This window comes from Bos indicus x Bos taurus, chromosome 5 (genome assembly GCF_003369695.1).
Source record: "Bos indicus x Bos taurus breed Angus x Brahman F1 hybrid chromosome 5, Bos_hybrid_MaternalHap_v2.0, whole genome shotgun sequence".
Lineage (NCBI taxonomy): Eukaryota > Metazoa > Chordata > Mammalia > Artiodactyla > Bovidae > Bos > Bos indicus x Bos taurus.
The window spans coordinates 40,899,418-40,925,011 of NC_040080.1; positions in this window are offsets into that span (position 1 = coordinate 40,899,418).

Here is a 25,594-nt window from a genome sequence, read left to right on the forward strand (position 1 = left end):
ACCATATCCCACCTCCAAATAATTCTTGACAGAATTATTTCACTCTTCCATTACGTAGTTCTTTATAAACGTGCCTTAATTTTAGCATGGCATTATGATTAGTAATTTATGCCTCTCTTCTCTTCTCATTATTTTAAACACCCTAATACCTCAGAACCCAGTAAGCTGAGCATACTGAGTGTTTGCTCAAAAGCTACTTTTGAAAAACTGAGTGAATAAATTTTGATAAGGTAAATTGACTCTCCAGTAGAAAGAAGTTTAAAGTAAACATTAAAATCATGCACCATCCTCCCTCAACCCCTCCCTATGTAAAGCCATTGTTAAATGTTAGACAGATGCTTCAGACTATGAGCATCTGTCCAAGACAGGCATACAGTTCTTCTGCAGGGCAAGGATTAGAGAGCTTCCTGGGGATCAGGGACGGGACATTTGAGCAAATGATGCTGGTGTGCTTCCTGGAGGGATGTCTGATTCTACTTCCTGAAACTTAATCTTTAGCTTAACGAATTGACCGACATCTGTACAACATGCTCCATGAATGACCCAGTGTCTCTGTTTGAGAACACTGTTCTAAACCAGTTTCTAATTATATGAAGGCAGTGCTGTGGAAATCTTCTGTCAACATAATGCTATAGTCCCAGATTACCAAAGAGGATCGACCACACTCTTTAGTTTGAATATGTTCCTTCAGACTTCCCACTGAGTAGTTATTGTATTATAGAAGCTCCATGAGACCAAGGCCAGGGGTGATGAGGTCTGTGTACTATAACAAGTTATGTGACTGAAAGTGTCTATTTTGTGAACTATTTTGTATCATTTTAGAAGTGAAGGCATTTCTAAATGTAGTAGGTGAAGGAACAAGAATAAGATGACCCAACTATAGAACTAATGGCCATCATTTCAAAACAAGAGAAAGAGATGAATGTTCCCCTTCTGAAGGGAACAGTCCCATTTCTTGATATGAAAATAGTTCTATTTTTTAAGTAAAAGGAAAGTTTTGCAGCTCTGAAGAGATTTTAGAAATATCTCTTCAAAACTACACTTAGAAGTAAAAATTTTACCAAACTAGTAAAAATTAGAAAATACAGATAAACCATCCCCAATTATGGTCTTAAAACCATAGAGAACTGCTGTTAATATTTTATTATGTGTCTTTACTGAATAGGTTTCCCTGATGGCTCAGTCGGTACAGAATCTGCCCGCAATGAAGAAGACGCAGGTTCAATCCGTGTCAGGAAGACCCCCTGAAGAAGGAAATGGCAACCCACTCCAGCATTCTTACTTGGGAAATCCCTTGGACACAGGAGCCTGGTGGGCTACATACAGTTCATGGGGTCGAAAAGAGTTGGACACAACTAAAGCAACTGAGCACCATACACTAGGTATGTACACATTCCTACTAGAATGATTATAGTGATAATTACTAATACTTATTGAACATTTAATATGTTCTTATCATATTAGATGCATAGTTAGTTAAACCCCAGTAACCTTATATGGTAGTTTCTATTATTCAATCTATTTTACACATGGTAGAATTGAGGCACAATTTGCTTAGTTTGCTTTTTAGAGTACTGTGTACTGTTACACAGAGTCTGTTACCAGAGCCCACGAGAGCATGGTGTGAATATTATTAATATTTGGAAAGCAACTTATCCACTTAATAACTTATTGTGAACATCTTGCTGTGGTGGCTCAGCTGGTAAAGAATCCACCTGCAGTGCAGGAGACCTGGGTTCAATCCCTGGGTTGGCCAGATCCCCTGGAGAAGGGAAGGGCTACCCATTTCAGTATTCTGGCCTAGAGAATTCCATGGACTGGAATGGAATTGTTCGTGGGGCTGCAAAGAGTCAGACACGACTGAGAGACTTTCACTTTCACTTTCCTGTGTCACTAAAATTATATATCTACATCATTTTTAAATGATTGTGTAGGTCTTATTTATAAACCTGCATCTCAACTTATTCATGCCCTACTGCAGGGTATCCAACTATTTCAATCTGGAAATTTTTAAAAATTTATGCCATACATTCTTGCCGTACATTAAATCGTTGCTCGTCTACCTAATAATGAGATTAGAATAGAGTTAAATTGTTTAATAGACCTTGTATTTACAACTTGTTATTTCTTAGCAACCCACATTTCTTCTTGGAGTAAAAGAATCTGTCGTTTTTCAGGAGTACTGCCCAGTATTGTGTTGGGGAATGTTTTCTGTCCATGCTGTTTACAATTTACAACACTCTTCTTCCTGCTGCTCAGCTTGTTTCTGGGGACCTGTGAGATGCAGGTGAAAGAGATGGACATCATGATGTTTGGACTGTGCTTGGTTTTCGATCTCAAAGCAAGAGAAACCATAAGTTACTTGGCTGTTTTGATATCAAGCAGGAAGACTATACAGAGAAATTTTCTTAAAATTCTGCTTTTCAAATTCTCATTGAAAATATAAATAGGAATACAACTTTTTTTCAAATGTGATCTCATAGAGGACCCCATCATAATAAAAATATGTATTTTACTAGTATAAATTTATATTATGAATCCAAGTTTCAACATTTACTTTTTATAAAATTCATATAAAGAATTATGAAGTTTTTTTAGTGAACAAAAATTTTGGGGTTAAAAATTACCTGTTAGCTACAAATGTATTATTTGTACCTAGTTTATTTCAGTTTTTGTTTTTATTAGCCATGATTGAGAAAACTCTCAGTTCGTACAGATAAGTATTTGCAAAAGTTTTTTTATAGCTTATCATGAATTTCTTCATAGTCTTCAATTAAATAGATCCAAACATTTGAAAAAGATCAAATAAGAAATTTTGATTTCAGAGTTGTGTCCTTGAATAACAACTGCTCACAAGACTTATAATAGAAATGATAGTAGAAAACCACAAATATCTATAGTAATCATTGCAACTATTTATAATAAAATGTTGTCAAAACATATGTTCACTAGCTTGATTGTAATAATCACAACATACATGTTTATCAAAACATCAGTTAACTGCACCTTGATTGTATACAATTTTTATTTGTCAATTATGCAAAGAGATGACAAGAAAGAGAAATCCCGGGCTGGCCCAACTGAGGGGAGTCAATGAGCTGGGATCATGGGTCAGCAAGGATGTTGACCCAGGATTTCCCAGCCTGGTGATGACTGTTCCCAACAGGTGGACAGTGATCCACTGCCTGCTTTTGTGACAATTTGCCATGAAGATTAGGTGTAACCATGTCCTTCAAAGATCTATCCTGTAACCTGTCTGATTTGGCTTTAAATGAGTGAGCACAGAGGGAATGTTCTTGTGTTTGTCACCTGCCACAATCACAGAGACACACTGTACACAATAAGAAACCATACATCCTTTGGCTTAAGCTCTTTTTCCCCATTCCCAAACCCTTGAGCCCTCTCCAGGTGCACTATCTGACCTATATTTTCTTCACAAACTTCTTCAACCTTCCTCCTCCTTCCCCAGCTTGAGCCCTGGGGAGCTTCTCCTGGTGTGACTAGAAGACTATCAGGCACATTATTGTTAACATAAAAGCCCAGCATCATTATGCCTGTTAGAATTTCACAAAACACACAAGAAAAACAGGTGATACTTTGGAGTCACATGTTATATTCAAATAAGAACTTTATTTAGTAGCCTATTTTCATTAAAAAATTAAATATATGTATTCTTACCTGTAGATAATTAATGAAAAGAATGGCGGAGGTACATGCCAAGTTTAAGCACATACTGCAGTTTTCTTCATCTGTTAAATCCATAAATAGCAGCCATTTGACATGCAGATTTTGAAGTTTTAATGGTAGTAATTAAAGCCTTAACTCTTTTAAACTTTTTCGTTTTTGCAATTGCTTTGTTTTCCTGCCTTGTCAGATGAAGAATTTTATCTGGGGGAAAAAAAAAAAACTGTTGGATTTTTGGCTTGTTTGTTTGTTTGAAGCTCCTATGTCTTTATTCTCCTTGACATGAGGATAACAGTGTTATTGAGGGCTGGAAACTGGGATGAGTCATTACATTCTGATCACCTTCCTGCCTGGGTGTGTGATCCTTGGAGAGTGTTTAACAGCGTGATGCTCTGTAAATCCCAGAGGGTGAAGCACAGGCAGGAGCCAGTTGTCACATTGACCCAGGCTCGTGCCTGGCATACATCCGACGGCAAAGCTTCAACAGTGCCTGAGAGCAGTGAGCCAGAGGGCTTCTCCTCGGCTTATCTGAGGATGCCTCTCCTCTCTTTCCTCTCAACCCATAGGAGTAATTGTACTGCCTGACTAACTTTTTAGTGGGTGACCTATAAACCCTCCTTGCTTCTCATTTTTTTCTTGTATCCACCTTGTCTCTGTGTCCTTTTTTCAGCTTTGACTCACTGACAGCAGAAGGATACGACAGCTGACTGCAGCTGTGCCTGCTCTCTCATTATTCAGTCCCATCCAGACCTATTTTAATGTCCCCACTGAAGTCTTGTCTATTCTGCTTTCGGGACTCTCCAGCCCACTATTACCGGCACCCCTTTCTCTTCTTTCACCTGTCTCTGTGGAGTCAGGCCTTTCTCCAAGAAAATAATAGTTTCTTTTTCTCTGAATAATCCTTCTAGACCTTCTTCATGATAAATTAGCAGAAGTCCTGTGGAAAGAATAATACTGCTGATGTGTAGCTTAGAAGGCCCACAAAGCATAATTTCAATTTCTGTGCTTCTCAAACCATATGAAAGGTGAAAGTGACACCCAGCAACTCTGCCTATATGGAAGCATTCATTCATGTTCAATATGTACCCTGTGTGTGTCCTGCTCTGCTGGGCATTAGGAGTCAAGCCAAATACAAGACAAATGATTCCTGACCTCAAAGACTGCTAGTTGGCTGGATAATGCAGATACCACATAGTATGTACATTAAAACTGATTACAATTGTGACAAGTGCTATAAAAGGAAAGTTCAGAATGCCACGAAAGCATGTAACAGGGAGCCTGGCCAACAACAGTAGTGTTTCTTGAATGCTGACCGTCTACCATCCAACCTTTCCAAAAGTGAAAGTGAAAGTCTCTCAGTCGTGTCTGACTCTTTGCAACCCCATGAACCATACAGTCTATGGTTCTCCAGGCCAGAATACTGAAGTGGGTAGCTGCGGGGAGCGAGCTCTGCCTCTGGCAAAGGTCATGAGGAAGGAGGCTTGGCATACGCAAAGGCGGGATCAAGCCTCAGGAGTCTCCCTGGAAATTCTCAAGCAATCTACCCCCAAAACCAGAGTCTGCCTACTTTCTGCTTTGTGCTTTCACCTACACCTCTGACTTTATGGGGGGCTGTCCCCCACTACCTCTCTGAAAAAAGAGTTAGCTTACAGCTCCAGTTAATAATTCCTGGGTGTGACAGTGTTTAACCTACAAACTCCTTTGGAAATCCTCTAGCCTGCCTGAATAGGTTTTTCCGGCCACATGTGATTGTTCAGAGCCTCCCAACTCTGAGAGGCATGAGATGTTCTAAACTGTCTAAATACAGATTCCTTTGAGCAGTTAAAAGATTGATTAGAAATTGTATTGGTGAAGGGATTTTCACTTGTTGGGCCAATGTTTGCTGCTAAGTTTCCATATCCCTTACCTGCTGTGTCCCTGGCAGTGTATTGATTAATATAATTGGTGTAAGTAGTAGCTTTAATGTTTGTAACCTGGGACCCTTGAGTTAATTCTTTTTCTTGTTGTAGCCCACCACACCTTTGCTCTGTAGGAATGCAACTTTATCTAATGCTTTTGGAGGGTGGCTCCTGACCAATCACCTTTAGAGAAAAATAAGTTTTCTGAAGAAAAGGTCTTAAAATGTTAACAGGCCTCCGGGCCAGAAGATGATGCAAATCACCTAACTTTTGCATATGCTAGGTTTGCAGGAAGAAAGCCTGGCTTGCTGCCTGACTCTACCCCTTCCCCCATTATCCTCTATGCATAACTTAAGGTATAAAAACTACTTTGGAAATAAAGTACAGGCCTTGTTCACCGAAACTTGGTCTCACCATGTCGTTCTTTCTCTTACCTTCTGGCTGAATTATTCAGCCTCTTTTCTCCACTGAATTTCCTTACTGAGCTATCCTTATTCCATTACTCTTTATATCCTTAATTAACATTTAATTAAGCAATTGTTTCCTGATCTTCGCCTATGCCATCTCTCCTTCGAATACCCTGGATCAGCCGGGGCTGGTCCCCGGCAGGTAGCCTTTCCCTTCTCCAGGAGATCTTCCTAACCCAGGGGTCAAACCCAGGTCTCCTGCATTGCAGGCAGATTCTTTACCAGCTGAGCTACAAGAGAAGCCCACCTTCCCAACAACCCCACAAGATAAGGACTACTTTTATTTTACAGAGGAGGAAACAGGCTCAAAGAATAATGGGTCCAAAATGAAACAGCTAATGGGGGATGTAGTCAGGGTTTGGACCTAAGTTTGTATGACTCTGGAGACTATGTCACTAACCTTTGTGCAGCACTGCCTCCTCCTCCCATGGAAGGAACACAAGACAAGGGTCAGGAGACCTCCTGGCACATCTGCTGGCAAGCCTGGGCTCATATGTGTACCTGAAACAGTTATGCTAGTCAGGGTCCTCCCATTGCATCTGGATAGACTCTCTGACTGCTCTGACCAACAGAGAACCTTTGACAGGAGCAGTTTCCTGTGTTCCTTTCCATATCCAGATGTTAAGGGACTGGCAACTTCCATTTCCTCTCTCTTGGGAAACTCTTTCTGAGAGAAGCCAACCACCAGGTGAGAAATTCCACCACCCTGAGACTACCATACTGTGAAAAATTCAAGCTACCTGTGTGGAAAGGCTGTGTTGAAAGACGAGCTACCCAGCCTGCCTTAACTGTTAGGACCATTAGAGCCCAGCCACCAGGAAAGCGTGAAGAAATTTTTAGTCATTCCAGGCCCACCAGATTCAACCAGGTGAAGAGTCCAAGAAACAAGTCAACTGTCAGAGCCAAAGGCCCAGGCATATATAGTATGCACAGCTATCCAGGCCGCTCCAGCCAAAGTTCTAGTCCTCCTGGGACACACACAAGCCAATCACGCTATGTCCTGCCTGAATTCCTGCTCAGCATGGCGGCCTAAGAAAATGTTTGGTATTTTACTGTCCTAGATATGGGGTGGTTTTTTACACAGCAGATACTTTGTGAATCTAATATAAGCAATAGACCTTCTTCCTACGATGAAGCACATATGCACACTATTTTCATCCTATCTTAAGGTCCACATCCCTGAAATTTATCTGTTAGACAAAGTGCCTTGTCACTAGACATTTTCTGAGGCCTTCAGTTTTATGGCTCAGGCTACAGGAAAATAAAACAGAAGCAAAGACAATTTTTGGAGGCACTTTGACCAGTGAAATTTATTCCTAAATTAAATTCAGGCTGCAAGTGTGAAAAGGGATTTCTTTACTAGACATCTTCTTTTGGGAGAACATTTTTGTGAAAGTGCATTTTCATTTCTTTTAAAGAATTATGTAATTCCTAACATAAAGTACAAAGAAAAACAATGAATATTTATGTTCCCACCATGCTCTATTAAGTCTTAACACTGTAATATATATGCCTCATCTTTATAAAACTTACAGAAACATTTTAAATCTCTTGTACCACTTCCTACATCAGTCTTCTCCCTCCCTAGAAGTAACCATGATACTGAATTTTCTGTTTATCATTACTATGCATACTTTATTACTACTAATTTATAAGTATATAACTATAATGAACAAATGGCATTGTTTGATTTATTTTCAAACTTCGAATTAAGGTTATATAGAGAAGCAAAACTTGCCACCCAAAAATGTGTCTCTTTGACATGAGGATTAATTTAGACTGATTATTTTTAGGGGCCTCCCTGGCAGCTCAGACGGTAAAGCGTCTGCCTGCAATGTGGGAGACCCAGGTTCGATCCCTGGGTTGGGAAAATCCCCTGGAGAAGGACATGGAAACCCACTCCAGTATTCATGCCTGGAAAATCCCATGGACCGAGGAGCCTGGTGGTCTACAGTCTGTAGGGTCACAAAGAGTTGGACACAACTAAGCGACTTCTCTTATAAAAATCAGAATATTCAGGAAGTTTTTCTTGTTGTCTCTACCTTAACTGCCTAAAAGAATATAGATAACAGAATAGAATAATATTCTGCTAACAGAATAGAGTTATCTCCAGAGATATCTGCAAAGAACAGAGGCTAGTTATGCTGGGGGAAACTCAGCAGGGCCTGGAGATCAGAGTCCCATTCTGTGTCTCTTTGTCTCTGAATGACCCAGCAAACTTTATTTACCAAATATTTTCTTTTCTATCTCCTTGTGACTTTGCTTCTTCCCATTAGAATTTCCAAACCACTACCCCCAGCATTCTCTTTTCTCTTCGGTTGAAGGTGGTATTTAAGGTGAGGGCTTTGGCTATTTTGGCAAGTTACTCTGTTCTCCCAAGACTCTCACAGGCATACATGTTATTAAACTTTTGTTTGAACTTCTGTTTATCTCTCTCCTACCAATTTAATTCTTTAAATTCTTTAAAGACCAACTGATAGAGATATAGTATGATAGTTACAGGAAAGAAGTCAGAACCTTGTGACACAAACCAGACCCATTTAACAATGAAACCATGCAATAAAAGCACAAGATATGCCCCAGGCCATTAAGTGGAGAAGAAAAAAAAAAATGAGGCCTGCATCCTGCTAGTCAAGGTCAGCAATATAATGATCCTTAGGACATGCACCTCTGCATGTACCAAGGACGGGAATATAAGAGAAAGGTGACATTCCAAAGTACAATACCTTCATTAAACTGAAACCTGAGATGATTTAACATATTTTAACATGTTTTAATACGTTATCACCCTTCCCTGAATACTCATTGGAAGGACTGATGCTGAAGCTGAGGCTCCAGTATTTTGATCATCTGATACAAACAGCTGACTCATTGGAAAAGTCCCTGATAACTGGGAAAGTTTAAGGGCAGAAGGAGAAGAGGGCATCAGAGGATGAGATGGCTGGCTAGATGGCATCACTGGTGCAATGGATATGAACCTGGGCAACTTTGGGAGATGGTGAGGGACAGGGAGGCCTGGCCTGCTACAGTCCATGTGGTTACAAAGAATCAGCCACAACAGGGAAACTGAACAACAACAAATGGAATCTAGAATAATAGGACCGCTTTCTCCTCCTCAAGGGCTCAGGACCCTTCCTCCTTAAGGACCCCATACGCCTTATCAACCTACCAAAAAATTAACTCTCTCAATATTGTATACCTCCAAGTCCCCCACCGTTACACTGTTCCTCTCCCCCTCCTCACTGGTAACCACTAGTTTGTTTTATGAGTCTGTTTCTTTTTTGTTATATTCATTAGTTTTTGTACTTTATATATTACACATATAAGTGATATCATACAGTGTATTTCTTTCTCTGTCTGGCTTATTTCACTTAGCATTTTCCCCTCCAAGTCTATCCATCTTGCTGTAAGTGGCAAAATTCCTTTTTTATGACCAAGTAGTATTCCATTGTGTGTGTGTGTGTGTGTGTGTGTGTGTGTGTGTATACCGCTTTTTCTTTTCATTTGTTTCACCATTCATATGTTGATGGTTGTTTCCATATCTTGGAAACTGTGGGGAAAAAAAAGCTGCTGTGAACATTGGGGAGCATGTATCTTTTTTAATTAGTGTTCTATGTTTTTTCAGTTATATATACAAGAGTGGAATTTCTGGGTCATATAATAGTTCTATTTTTAGTTTTTGAGAAATCCCCATACTGTTCTCTATGGTGGCTGTACCAATTTAGATTTCCACTAATAGTGTACAAGGCTTCCCTTTTCTCCACATCCTCATCAACATTTGTTGTTTGTGTTCTTTTTGATGATAGCCGTTCTGACAGGTATGAGGTGATATCTCACTGTGGTTCTGATTTGCATTTCTCTAATGATTAGCAATGCTAAACAGTTTTTCATGCGCCTGTTGGCCATATGTAGGTCTAAGTGTTGTTTTAATGTTTTATTTTCATACCTTGCATTTCACTACTTTTCTCCAAAGTAGAAAACAGTGTATAAATTATCCTCATAAAGTAAGTCCCCTACAAACCTTCAAGTTTTGAACTTTCGAAGATACAAATGTATGTTCCATCAATGTCAGGCATGAGTGAAACTGTAGCTTGCCCTCCATCTCCAACTGCTAATGATCCTTCAGCACTACCATCTCCTACCTCCTCTCTCTCTTCCACTCAGTAACTCTTCCTTCCTGTTCACTCAATGCCAGCCCCTGAATGTACTACTATACTTTTCAAGGTACTGTAACTTTAAAATGTTTTCTTTATTTTTTGTGTTTATTTAATGTATTATTTGTGTGAAAAGTATTATAAGCCTATTGCAGCACAGTACTATATTGTTGATAGTGTTGGTGGGACACCTAGGCCAACTTTGTTGGTCTTATGAACAAATTGGACTTACGAATTCAATCTCAGAACACAATTCACTAATATGTATGGGAGTTACTGTATTATTTAATCTCTTAAAGTAGAATGTTAAAGTTTTATTTCACATATATAATGCTGCTGCTGCTGCTACTGCTGCTAAGTCGCTTCAGTCGTGTCCGACGACTCTGTGTGACCCCGTAGATGGCAGCCCACCAGGTTCCTCCATCCCTGGGATTCTCCAGGCAAGAATACTGGAGTGGGTTGCCATTTCCTTCTCCAATGCATGAAAGTGAAAAGTGAAAGTGCAGTCGCTCAGTCGTGCCCAACTCTCAGTGACCCCATGGACTGCAGCCCACCAGGCTCCTCCATCCATGGGATTTTCCAGGCAAGAGTACTGGAGTGCATGCTAGAGAGGCCAATTATATTTCTGATCATCATTAAAAACCTCATATCAATTTTAAGAGGATCTTGAGTAGTGATGATGCTAAAGCTGAAACTCCAGTACTCTGGCCACTTTATGCGAAGAGTTGACTCATTGGAAAAGACTCTGATGCTGGGAGGGGACTGGGGGCAGGAGGAGAAGGGGACGACAGAGGATGAGATGGCTGGATGGCATCACTGGCTCGATGGACATGAGTCTGAGTGAACTCCAGGAGTTGGTGATGGACAGGGAGGCCTGGCGTGCTGCAATTCATGGGGTCACAAAGAGTCGGACACGACTGAGCAGCTGAACTGAACTGAACTGAACTGAGTTAGTGAAGTGAGGTTTGCAGGTGACAGGAAAAAAATCTATGATTAAATTAGATATTGCTAATAAATAGAAATCTTCTCTTCAGATCAACACTGTTCATCCCTTTCCTGCAGTTTGAACACCTTTCCTTGTTGACTTGATTCAGATGAGTAGCTCCTGACTTCACTGAGATGATACCTGTCAAAACTGAAATTAAAGAAAGAACAAGGTGTGAAATTAAATAATGAGTCAACATGGAAAATGCAGCCAATGATGATTGTGGAGTCATATTTGATTAACAGATATGATTCAATTTAAAGTCTCCAGATAAACAGCTTAAGCCTAATTAATAGGTGAATGTTCTTAACTCAGAGCACAATGTGCTTCAGACACATTGTACACAATCTGTCTTCAGATTTTTTTAAAGATTTTTTTTCCAGCTTCTTCTTGTGACACTTCTACTTTCTTTCACTTTGTTTCATTCATTCTCATATTAATTTTCCCTCTTTAAAAATGAGCTAGGACATATGCTCATGGGAGGTAGAAATATTCTGTCTTTAATTGTACACCTGATGATGACTACATAAAGACAACCGTCACTAAGCTTAATGAAGCAGGTAGGAGACAGTGGTGGGCAGTAAAGGAGCAGTAGTTTTGTTGCAGCATTTGGTAACTGGCATAAACCAAACCAACCAACAGAATTACTGTATTGTCTTTTAGTATCCATGTATTTGAACTCTATAATTAGAAGCACGCATATTTAGAATTACTATATCCTCTTGTGAATTAACTTTTCATTGTTATGGAATGTCCCCTTTTACCAACAGTAATATTTCTCGTTCATGTGTCCAATCAGTCTAATACTGATACAGCTACTACAGTATCTTTTCATTAGTATTTGCATGGAAATTTTTCCATGCTTTTACTCTTAATTTAATTATTTATATTTAAAGTAAATTTCCTTTATTGTGTAACTCTGAGGTGGCACAAGTGGTAAAAAACCCGCCTGCCAGTGCAGGAGACATTAGAGATGTGGGTTGATCCATGGGTCAGGAAGATCCCCTGGAGGAGTGCATGGCAACCCACTCCAGTGTTCTTGCCTGGGGAATTCCAAGGACAAAGGAGCCTGGTGGGCTATAGTCCATGGGGTCACAAAGAGTCAAACACAACTGAAGTGACATAGCACACACACACGTATTTTGGGTCTTGTTTTTGTCACCAAATCTGACGTTGAATTGTTTAGACCATTAATGTAATTATAAATATATCTGCATTTAAATCTACCACCATGCTAGTTGTTTTCTATTTGACCCATTCATTCTTTTTTCCTTTATCCCCTCCTTTTCTGGACTCCTTTGGATTTATTGTATTGTTTTTTATGATTCTGTTTTGTTTTTCCAATTTCTTTATTAGTTATACATTTGTTTGATTATTCTGGGGGGGGGGCGTCCTTCAAATTTTATTGAGCTATAATGATTTGATTTACTGCATCATGAAATGATTACCACAAGAAGTTTGGAGAACATTCATCATCTCATATAGATTAAAAAAAGAAAAAGAAAAAAAATTCCATGTGATAACAGTTGTTACTCTCTTAACTTTCATAAATAACATGCCGCACAGTTAATTATGTTAAACACTGTATATTACATCTCATGAAATTAAAAGATGCTTGCTCCTTGGAAGAAAAGCTATGACCAACCTAGGCAGCATATTAAAAAGCAGAGACATTACTTTGCCAACAAAGTCTAGTCAAAGCTATGTCATCTATCTAGTCCATCTAGTCAAAGCTATGGCTTTTCCAATAGTCATGTATGGATGTGAGAGTTGGACTATAAAGAAGGCTGAGCACCAAAGAATTGACACTTTTGAAATGTGGTGTTGAAGAAGACTCTTGAGAGTGCTTTGGACTGCAAGGAGATCCAACCAGTCCATCCTAAAGGAAATCAGTCCTAAATATTCATTGGAAGGACTGATGCTGAAGCTGAAACTCCAATACTTTGGCCACCTGATGTGAAGAACTGATTCATTGGAAAAGACCCTGATGCTGGGAAAGATTGAAGGCGGGAGGAGAAGGGGAAGACAAAGGATGAGATGGTTGGATGGCATCACCGACTCAATGGACATGAGTTTGAGTAAACTCTGGGAGCTGGTGATGGACAGAGAGTCCTGTCGTGCTGCAGTCCATGGACTCACAAAGAGTCAGACACGACTGAACAACTGAGCTGAACTGATTACATCCCTGGCATTTATCTATCTCATAACTGGGGAGGTCTATACCTTTTGACTGCCTTCCTCAAATTCCACCCTTTGCCTGTGGTATAGTAGAGCATAGTGAAGTCGCTCAGCTGTGTTCAACTTTTTGTGACCTACCAGGCTCCTCCATCCATGGGATTTTCCAGGCAAGAGTACTGGAGTAGGTTGCCGTTTCCTTCCCCAGGGGATCTTCCTGACCCAGAGATCAAACCCGGGTCTCCCACATTGTAGGCAGATGCTTTACCATCTGAGCCACCAGGGAAGACTGTGGTAACCACAGATCTAATCTCTTTTTCTATGAGTTTGTTTGGTCAATTGATTGGTTGGTTTTTTTTAACATATAATTGGCCTACAACATGATGCTACTTTGGCCACCTGATGCAATGAACTGACTCATTTGAAAGACCCTGGTGCTGGGAAAGATTGAAGGTGGGAGGAGAAGGGGGAAACAGAGGATGAGATGGTTGGATGGCATCACTGATTCAATGGACATGAATTTGAGTAAGCTCAAAGTTGGTTGATGGACAGGGAAGCCTGGCATGCTGCAGTCCATGGGGTCACAAGTAGTTGGACACGACTAAGCAACTGAACCAATTAACTAATGTTAGTTCATGGTGTACAACATAATGATGTGATATTTCTATTCATTACAGAATGATCACCACAATAAAAGTCTAGTTACCATCTGCTACTATACAAAGGTATTACATTATTATTTACTATATTCCACATGCTATATATTTCATCACTGTGACTCATTTATTTTGTAACCAAAAGTTTGTACCTCTTAATCTCCCTCACTTGTTTCACTCAAACCTCCCCTCTGACAATTATCTATTTATTCTTTGTATCTATGATTCTTTTTCTGTTTTGTTATATTTGTTCACTTGTTTTGTTTTTTGTAGATTCTGCATATAAGTGAAATAACATTGTACTTGTCTTTCTCTGTCAGACTTATTTCACTAACAAAATATCCTCTAGTTCAATCCATGCTCTACTAAATGGCAAGATCTCATTCCTTTTGTGTCTGAGTTCCATTGCATACATCTTGGCTATTGAAAATAATGCTGCAATGAGTATAGGGGAGCATATACTTCAAATTAGTGTTCCTGTTTTCTTCAGAAAAATACTCAGAAGTAGAATGGCTGTATTCTATAGTCCTATTAATTTTTTGAGAACTTCCATACTGTTTTCCACAGTGACACCAATATACACTCCCACTAATAGTTTGTGTGTGTGTGTGCACACTAAGTCACTTCAGTCGTGTCCAAATTTTTGACCCCATGAACTGTAGCTGGCCTGGCTCCTCTGTCCATGGGATTCTCCAGGAAAGAATATTAGAGTGGGTTGCCATTCCCTCCTCCAGGGGATCTTCCAGATCCAGTGTTTGAACCCATGTCTCTTGCATCTAACCTGTAATGGCAGGCGGGTTCTTTACCACTAGCACCACCTGGGAACAGTGTTTGTGGGTTCACTTTTCTCTACATCCTCGCCTATACTTATTTGTAGTTTTTTTGATAATAGACATTCTGATAGATGTGAGGTATTATTTCAGTATAGTTCTGATTTGCACTTCTCTGATGTTTAGTGATACTGAACATCTTTTCACGTGCCTATTGTTCACCAGTATGTGTTCTTTGGTGAAATAACTATTCAGGCCTTCTGTCTATTTTCTAGTTGGTTTGTTTGCTTTTTGAAGTTTAGTTGTATGAGGTTTTTTTTGTGTATTATGTGTATTCATCTCTTCTCAGATATATCATTTGAAAAATATCTCCCATTAAGTAGGCAGTGTTTTGGCTTTGTTGATAGTTTCCTTTACTGTGCAAAAATTTTGGGGCTTGATATATTCTGATTTGTTTATTTTTTTATTTTGCTCCCTTGTCAAAGGAACATCCAAAAAATATTGCTATGTCCAATGTCAAGTATCATATTCCCAACATTTGCTTGTAGGATTCTTATGGTTCCAGGTCTTACATCTAAGTATTTAATACAGTTTTGAGTTTATGGTTTTGTATGGTGTGAGAAAGTAGTTGAGCTTGATTCTCTCCCATGGAGTTGTCCCATACTCCCAGCTCCATTGCCTGAAGAGACTGTCTTTTCCGTGTTGTCTACTCTTGCTTCCTATGTTGTAGGTTGCTCATGTAAGTGTGGGTTCATTTCTGTGCTCTCTTCTGTTCCATAAATCTGGTGTCTGTTTTGTGCCAGTACCACATTGTTTTGATTACTGTATCTTTGTAGTAGAATTTGAAATTAGGAAACATAGTATCTCCAGCTTTATTCTCCTTTTTCAAGATTATTTGACTATTGGTTTCTTTCATGATTCCATGCAAATTTTAGTTAGAATTACTTGTTCTAGTTCTGTGGTACTGTTCATGGGGTTCTCATGAACATGGACAGCAAGGAGATCCAACCAGTCCATCCTAAAGGAAATCAGTCTTGAATATTCATTGGAAGGACTGATGCTGAAGCTGAAAGTCCAATACTTTGGCCACCTGAGAAGAACTGACTCATTGGAAAAGATCCTGATGTTGGGAAAGATTGAAGGCGAGAGGAGAAGGGGATGACAGAGGATGAGATGGTTGGATGGCATCACTGACTCAATGGACATGAGTTTGAGTAAACTCCAGGATTTGGTGATGGACAGGGAAGCCTGGCATGCTGCAGTCCATGGGGTTAAAAAGAATCAAATACGACTGAGGGACTGAACTGAAACTGAACTGAGTTCTGTGGTAAATGCCATTGGTATCTTGATAGGGATAGCAGTGAATCTTTAGATTGCCTTGGGAATCATGGTACTTTTAACAATATTAGTTCTCCCAATGCATGAGCATGATATACCTTTCATTTGTTTGTGTCATCTTAAATTGCTTTCATCAATGTCTTACAGTTTTCGAGTACAAGTCTTTTACCTCCATGGTTATATTTATTCTAAAGTATTTTATTTATTTTGATGCCATTTTATATGCGGTTGCTTTCTTTATTCTCTTCCTAATAGTTTATTGTTTGTGTACAGAAATGCAACAGATTTCAGTATGTTAATTCTGCATCCTGCAAGTTTACTGAATTCAACTATTACTGAATTCAATTATTACTTCTGTTTTTGGTAATGTCTTTATATTATATACATAATATCATGTCATCTACAAAAAATGACAGTTTTACTTCTTCCTAACCAATTTTGATGCTTTTCATTTCTCTTTCTTCTCTAATTGCTATGTCTAGGGTATCTAACATTATGTTAAGTAAAGTGACAAGAGTAGGCATCCTGGTCTTGTTCCTGATCTTAGAGGAAACACTTCAGCTTTTCATCGTTGACTATGATATTGGCTGTAGGTTTGTCATATATGTTCTTTATTATGTTTATGTCTATTCCTCCATACCCACTTTGTAGAGAGTTTTTATCATAAATGGATGTTGAATTTATTCAAAAGCTTTTTCTGCATCTATCAAGATGATTATATGATTTTAATTCTTTATTTTTTTAATGTATCATATTTTTATGTTTATGAATTTTCTAAAGTTTTTGATTGGAAGATAATTGCTTTACAATATTTTTTTGGTTTCTGCTGTACAACAATGTAAATTACCAATAAGTATGTATATATGTCAATACCTATATATATATACATATATATATATATATATATATCCCATCCCTTTTGAGCCTCCCTCCCACACCTTATTCTGTAAAGACCCCTCTAGGTCTTTACAGAGCATCAGGTTGCCAGGCTAGGCTCCCTGTGTTATACAGCAGCTTCCCACTAGCTATTTATTTGACATGTGGTAGTGTATATATGTCAGCGCTACTCTCTCAGTTCATCCCACTCTCTCCTTACCCTGCTGTACAAATTTGTTCTCAATCACATTGACTCATTTGTGAACACTGAACCCTCTTTGCACCTCTGAGACAAATACCACTTGATCATGGTCTGTGACCCTCTTAATGTATTGTTGAATTGAATTTGCTAACATGTGGCAGAGAATTTTGCATTTGTGTTTTTCAGTGATACTGGCCCATCTGTTTCTTTTTTTGTTGTATCTTTCAGGATGATACTGGCCTCATACAATGGATTTGGAAGCTTTCCTTTCTCTTCAGTTTTTTTTTTTTTTTTTTTGGAATAATTTGAGAAGAATAGACACTAATTAATCCTTAAATTTTGGTAGAATTATCCTATGAGGCCATCTGGTCCTATACTTTTTTTGCTGGGAGTATTCCTTTATATATAAAGGAATACTCCCAACAATATATATATATATATATATATATATATATATATTATATATATATATATATATATATTATATATAAATATATACATATATTCCTTTATATATATATATATATAAAGGAATAGAGAGGCAATACAGTCAAGACTCATATAACTGGGTAGGTTACCTACAAACAGTAAGATAATCACAATTGCAGAGGTTCTCCCTAAGGAGTGAGGAGTTCTAGACAACATTAGGCTCCCCACCAGGGAGTCTTGTACTGGGAAAATGAGCTCCCAGAATATCTGGCTTTGAAGGTCAGTGGACCTTGTGTGCAGGAGATCCAGAAGGGTGTAGAAAACAGAGGCTCCACTTCTAAATGTCATGAGCAAACTCTCACACTGTCTGAGACCCAGACAAGCAGTTATTTGAAAGGATCTTGGGTTAGACTCACATACTGATCTTAGAGGGACTCAGAAAGAGGCAGGAGGTCTCTGGGATTCCTCTGGAGTACATAGATGCTATTTGGGAGCACTCCTTGTGTCATTAGGACACGTGCTGGCAAGTACCATTTTGGAGTCATCTATCTAGAATATTAGTTGTTGGTCAGTCACTAAGTCATGTTTGACTCTTTGTGACCCCATGGACTGCAGCATTCCAGGCTCCTCTGTCCTCTACTGTCTCCTGAAGTTTGCTTAAATTCATGTGCATTGAGTCAGTGATTCCATCCAATCATCTCTTCCTCTGATGCCCCCGTCTCTTTTTGACTTCAGCCTTTCCTAGCATCAGGGTCTTTTCCAATGAGTCAGCTCTTCGAATCAGGTGGCCAAAGTATTGGAGCTTCAGCTTCAGCAACAGTTCTTCCACTGAATATTCAGGGTTGATTTCCCTTAGAATTGACTGTTTGATCTTATAGTCCAGGCCCCAAAGACCAGACTGGTCAGCACCAGTCCTGGGAGCCCTCCAGGTCAAGCAGTTTAATCACAGGGGGTCTTAGTTCCCACACTAGTAGGCAGGCAGCAGCCCTGGAGTCACCCACGCCCAAAGTAGCACACCCCAGAACCTGGCACTGCCTACAAGCAGCTGGCAGCCTCCAATAAGACAGGGTCTGACAGTCAGTTGAGCTGGGGATCTGCCCTGCCTACCAGGGCGCTCACAGCATTTGTCCTCACCACAAAAGAATGGCCTAAACAGCTCACATAGTGGACACCCCTAGATCATGTAGCTCTGATGAACAGAGGGGAGTATGATGTCTCCTACAAAAAAACACTTCTCCAAGATCATAAAATGTAACTAACCTACAAAATACATAAAAATAAACACAGATAATTAGGCAAAATGAGGTGATAGAAAAATATGTTCTAAATGAAAAAACAAGACAATATCCTAAAAGTGGAACTAAACAAAGTGGAGATAAACAATTTATCCAGTAAGACAATTGTGCAATCTCCCAATTCAGGAAGAATTTCTCCCAAATCAGGAAGAAATAGAAAAGCTGATCAGACTAGTTACTAGCAGTGAAATTATATATATATATATATATATCAGATCAGTCGCTCAGTCGTGTCCAACTCTTTGCAACCCTATGAATCACAACATGCCAGGCCTCCCTGTCCATAACCAACTCTGGGAGTTCACTGAGACTCACGTCCATAGAGTCAGTGATGCCATCCAGCCTTCTCATCCTCTGTCGTCCCCTTCTCCTCTTGCCCCCAATCCCTCCAAGCATCAGAGTCTTTTCCAATGAGTCAACTCTTCGCATGAGGTGGCCAAAGTACTGGACTTTCAGCTTTAGCATCATTCCTTCGAAAGAAATACCCGGGCTGATCTCCTTCAGAATGGACTGGTAGGATCTCCTTGCAGTCCAAGGGACTTTCAAGAGTCTTCTCGAACACCACAGTTCAAAAGCATCAACTATTCGGCGCTCAGCCTTCTTCACAGTCCAACTCTCACATCCATACATGAACACTGGAAAAACCATAGCCTTGACTAGATGAACCTTTGTTGGCAAAGTAATGTCTCTGCTTTTGAATATGCTATCTAGGTTGGTCATAACTTTCCTTCCAAGGAGTAAGCGTTTTTTAATTTCATGGCTGCAGTCACCATCTGCAGTGATTTTGGAGCCCCCCAAAATAAAGTCTGACACTGTTTCCACTGTTTCCCCACCTATTTCCCATGAAGTGATGGGACCAGAGGCCATGATCTTCGTTTTCTGAATGTTGAGCTTTAAGCCAACTTTTTCACTCTCCACTTTCACCTTCCTCAAGAGGCTTTTTAGTTCCTCTTCACTTTCTGCCGTAAGGGTGGTGTCATCTGCATATCTGAGGTTATTGATATTTCTCCTGGCAATCTTGATTCCAGCTTATGTTTCTTCCAGTCCAGCGTTTCTCATGATGTACTCTGCATAGAAGTTAAATAAACAGGGTGACAATATACAGCCTTGATGTACTCCTTTTCCTATTTGGAACCAGTCTGTTGTTCCATGTCCAGTTCTAACTGTTGCTTCCTGACCTGCATACAAATATCTCAAGAGGCAGATCAGGTGTTCTGGTATTCCCATCTCTTTCAGAATTTTCCACAGTTTATTGTGATCCACACAGTCAAAGTCAAGAAGGCAGAAATAGATGTTTTTCTGGAACTCTCTTGTTTTTTCCATGATCCAGCAAATGTTGGCAATTTGATCTCTGGTTCTTCTGCCTTTTCTAAAACCAGCTTGAACATCAGGAAGTTCACGGTTCACATATTGCTGAAGCCTGGCTTGGAGAATTTTGAGCATTACTTTACTAGTGTGTGAGATGAGTGCAATTGTGTGGTAGTTTGAGCATTCTTTGGCATTGCCTTTCTTTAGGATTGGAATGAAAACTGACCTTTTCCAGTCCTGTGGCCACTGCTGAGTTTTCCAAATTTGCTGGCATATTGAGTGCAGCATTTTCACACCATCATCTTTCAGGATTTGGAATAGCTCAACTGGAATTCTATCACCTCCACTAGCTTTGTTCGTAGTGATGCTTTCTAAGGCTCACTTGACTTCACATTCCAGGATGTCTGTCTCTAGGTCAGTGATCACACCATCGTGATTATCTGGGTCGTGAAGATCTTTTTTGTACAGTTCTTCTGTGTATTCTTGCCATCTCTTCTTAATATCTTCTGCTTCTGTTAGGTCCATACCATTTCTGTCCTTTATGGAGCTCATCTTTGCATGAAATATTCCTTTGGTATCTCTAATTTTCTTGAAGAGATCTCTAGTCTTTCCCATTCTGTTGTTTTCCTCTATTTCTTTGCATTGATCGCTGAAGAAGGCTTTCTTATCTCTTCTTGCTATTCTTTGGAACTCTGCATTCAGATGTTTATATCTTTCCTTTTCTTCTTTGCTTTTAGCTTCTCTTCTTTTCACAGCTATTTGTAAGGCCTCCCCAGACAGCCATTTTGCTTTTTTGCATTTTTAATTTTTTTAAAGTTACATTTAATGGTTAAGAGAAACTTGTGTAAAGAAAAGAATGTTGCCTGCCATTTAGCGTTCTAAAAGGGCCAAGTCATTAGCCACTGCATTCAACAAGTGACAGGACACCAAAAGGAACATCAGGACATCAGGATGGATAAAAACAAGAAGCATTCTGTGCTTTGGATATACTATGCCCTAGATAGTTAAGATGCATATCTGAGGAAAATTTTCAAATGACTTGATTCTTGCATTCTCTCATACAAAGCAAAGCACTAAAATCATTAATTTATTTGCTTTTTCTGATTAGCAGTTATCTTTTGATGTCCAACTACATGTATTAGTATTGAAATTATTTGAAGTAATGATGCTTGTACTTTTGGAATAGGATATGGGTTAGATAAGCTTAATAAAACTTCTGAGAAGTGATATAGGCTAGGACTTAAGAACACTAACTCTACTGCCTAAAGGATTGGAGTTTTGTTCTTGACTCCACCATATATTTGGTTTGGGGGAAGTTACTTATCCTTTTTTATTTCATGCTCTACAAAAAAAAAAAAAGGTGATGGTAACTGTAATGATAGTAATACCTTCCCTACAGAGTCAATGTAAGGAAGGACTAAATGTGATAATACAAGCAATAACTACTCAGTGCAGGGGTAGCTATCATCTTCACCATCATCTGCAGTAGCAGCAACAGAAGGATTACTACTTCTGAGTGTGCTCTGTTTGTAAATAATGGTGGATCCACATTTTACAAGCTGGGAATAAGATTAGGTGAGAATAGTTGTTGTTTAACTTCAAGAGCTGCTTGTGACAACCTCATATGAATTTGTACTGGGAGTACTGGCACAAGACTGAAACAAATCTGCCAAACATCTTAAATGACCAAACATAAGAAAAATCCTTTCCTACTAAATATCATTTCTTTAGTTGCATTTAGCTATATATGTCACTTAGTCTTAAAGTAGAAAACTTAATACATTATGGAAACATGGGACTGAGGATATACAGCTCTGTCCTGCTGCTGCTGCTAAGTCGCTTCAGTTGGGTCCGACTCTGAGCGACCCCATAGACGGCAGCCCACCAAGGCTCCCCGTCCCTGGGATTCTCCAGGCAAGAACACTGGAGTGGGTTGCCATTTCCATCTCCAATGCATGAAACTGAAAAGTGAAAGTGAAGTCGCTCAGTTGTGTCCGACTCTGGTGACCCATGGACTGCAGCCTACCAGGCTTCTCCATCCATGGGATTTTCCAGGCAAAAGTACTGGAGTGGGGTGCCACTGTAAGTTGATTTTGCCTTTTCATTGAATTACTCCACATTATACACTCCCAACTCTGCACAAAATACTAAATTCATGCTCACAGCTTTTCCATTTCATGTTGGAAAACTTGGTGAATTCTACATGAACTCTTATCTATCTAGTATGTATAGCATATATTACACATATATATGTTACAGATACTATATTTTGGGGCTTCCCAGGTGGTTCATTGATAAAGAATCTGCTTGCCAATGCAGGAGACCCAGGAGTGTGGGTTTAATCCCTGGGTCAGGAAGATCCCCTTGAGGAGAAAATGGCAACCCAAACCAGTATTCTTAGCTGGAAAATCCTATGGACAGAGGAGCCTAGGGGGCTACAGTCCATAGGGTCACAAAGAGTCAGACATGACTGAACTACTGAGCATGCATACTATATTATATATCATGTTATATATATATATATATATATATATATATATATGTATGTAGATGGATAGACTGATAGATTGATAGTCATTTAATTTATTTCACTTTCTTTGATAGTAACTGAAATATGCACTGAAGATAGTTTCTGACTCAGGGAATTCATCAACATTTCCTTTCTTCTCTTTTCCGCAGTAGCCTAGCCTGCAGGGTCTGTCATGTTTAATCATTTATTCATTTATTTAATACATAAATAACACCCACTGTATGCTAAGCACTATTCTAAGTGCTGGGAGGGGAGTTGCTGTGCTTAGTCGCTCAGTCGTGTCCAACTTTCTTCAACCCCATGCACTGTAACCTGCCAGGCTCCTCTATCCATGGGGATTCTCCAGGTAAGAATACTGGAGTGGGTTTTCATGCCCTCCTCCAGGGCATCTTCCCAACCCAGGGATCTAATGCACATTTCCCACATTACAGGCAGATTCTATACCGTTTGAGCCACCATGGAAGCCCAAGAATACTGGAGTAAGTAGCCTATTCTGCTCCAGGGGATCTTCCCGACCCAGGATTCAAACTGGGGTCTCCTGCACTGCAGAAGGATTCTTTACCAGCTGAGCTACCAGGGAAGCCCAGGAGCAGGGTGAGGGTGTTAGCAGACCATAAAACAAAACCTATCCTCATGGAACCTCACTAATGATTATGATGCTTTTGCTCAGTTTTCTACCTTTTGTGGATGAATCAAGGCTTAGATTTGCACTAAGTAGATCTTAAAGGTCTTTCTTGTTATTGCCTTTACAGAGGCGAGTAAATCAAGGAATTAAAACAGGATTGGTCTTTTTCCAGCTCTTCACTTTCAGTCTGTATGTGTCCCCTGTTTTGAGGTGGGTCTCTTGTAGACAACATATGTAGGGGTTTTGTTTTTGTATCCATTCAGCCAGTCTTTGTCTTTTGGTTGGGACATTCAACCCATTTACATTTAAGGTAATTATTGATAAGTATGATCCCGTTGCCATTTACTTTATTGTTTTGGGTTCGAATTTATACACCCTTTTTGTGTTTCCTGTCTAGAGAATATCCTTTAGTATTTGTTGGAGAGCTGGTTTGGTGGTGCTGAATATATATATGGAATTTAGAAAGATGGTAACAATAACCCTGTATACGAGACAGCAAAAGAGACACTGATGTATAGAACAGTCTTTTGGACTCTGTGGGAGAGGGAGAGGGTGGGATGATTTGAGAGAATGGCATTGAAATATGTATAATATCATATATGAAATGAGTCACCAGTCCAGGTTCGATGCACGATACTGGATGCTTGGGGCTGGTGCACTGGGACGACCCAGAGGGATGATATGGGGAGGGAGGAGGGTTCAGGATGGGGAATACATGTATACCTGTGGCAGATTCATTTTGATATATGGCAAAACCAATACAATATTGTAAAGTTAAATAAAATAAAATTTAAAAAATAAAATAAAACAGGATTGGGAGTAGAGGATAGTTTCATATTGGACACTAAATTAAAATCATGGGGTATTTAAAATTCAGGGGATTTAAGGAGACATGTAAATATTATGACCTTCACTGTTAGAGTGGTTGAAATGTTGTTGAAGTGTCATTTTAATGTTTCACTTTCACAGACCTTGCACTGCACTCTCATCTCACAAGCTAAGAATTTTCCCAGTCTTGCTTGATATCCTAAGATGTATTTCAAAGCTTTGTATTACATATACATGGTGACGTGAATAGATCAAATCGTCATTCCCAACAAATCAATTTTGAAACTCACTGAGCTTTTTGCACAGCTTTCTTGTCAAGTGATCTCAGGCTGTTCTCATGTCATTCAGCTTCTGTCTTTGATGAAGTGACCAAATGAACCATGTAAGGTGGATCCATTCATTTCAAGTGAAGTGTGTGGCTTCACATTTGTCTAATAGGTACCCATGCCCCCATTTCAGCCACCTATTGCTAAGTTACAAGCCATCCCAGAACTCGGTGATATAAAGCAACAGCTCACATGGGTTCTGTGGGTTAGGAGTTTAGAAAGGGCACAGTGGGGATGGCTCCTCTCTGCTCCATTGTCTCTCGAAGCCTCAACTAGTATGACTTCTATGGCTATAGGCAGCCCAAGAGTCTGGGGCTGGAGGACCCACTTCCAAGATGACTTCTTCACCCAATGAACAGCACTGTGGCCAGGATGCCAAAGTATGGGCTCAACTGGACTGCCAAGCTTAATGCCAACATGATTTCCCTGGCATCGCATTTAAGGTTAGGCCACTCCTCCCTCAGTGCCTCAGGACTCCATCAGCAAGTGTTCCCAGTGAACAGAGTGAAAGCTGCAGCCTCAGAAGCACTTACCATCACATCAGCTACATCACATGCAGCCTCAGAAGCACTTACCATCACATGTGCTGCAGTAGCTGAAGCTACCACATGCTCAGCTGAGGTTCCAGGGAAGGAGACAGAGACTCTACCTTTCAATGGAAGGTGTGTCAAAGAATTTATGGAAATGTTTTAAAACCTCCACACCCCATCATTCTAAATATCTTCATGAAAAATTAAGCTTAATGAATAGATAGATACCAAAGGAGAAGTTGACCAATTTTTTACATACTTTTCTTAACTCAGGCCACACTTCATGAAAGCAGATGTAATTTAATATTTTATTTTAAAGGTTATTTCCTTTTAAAATTATCATAACAGTTCCTCTGCTTTTCATCACAATTTCGTCCATTCTTTCTCAGATGAATTTTTTGGTGTGGAATTCCTCCTCTCTGGTGTTAGGAGTACTTGGGTCTTGCTCTGATGATGATACAGTAAGACCACTGCTGAATGAATCAGCAGTGTCAAGAAGGCCATGGTGATGGGCCCTA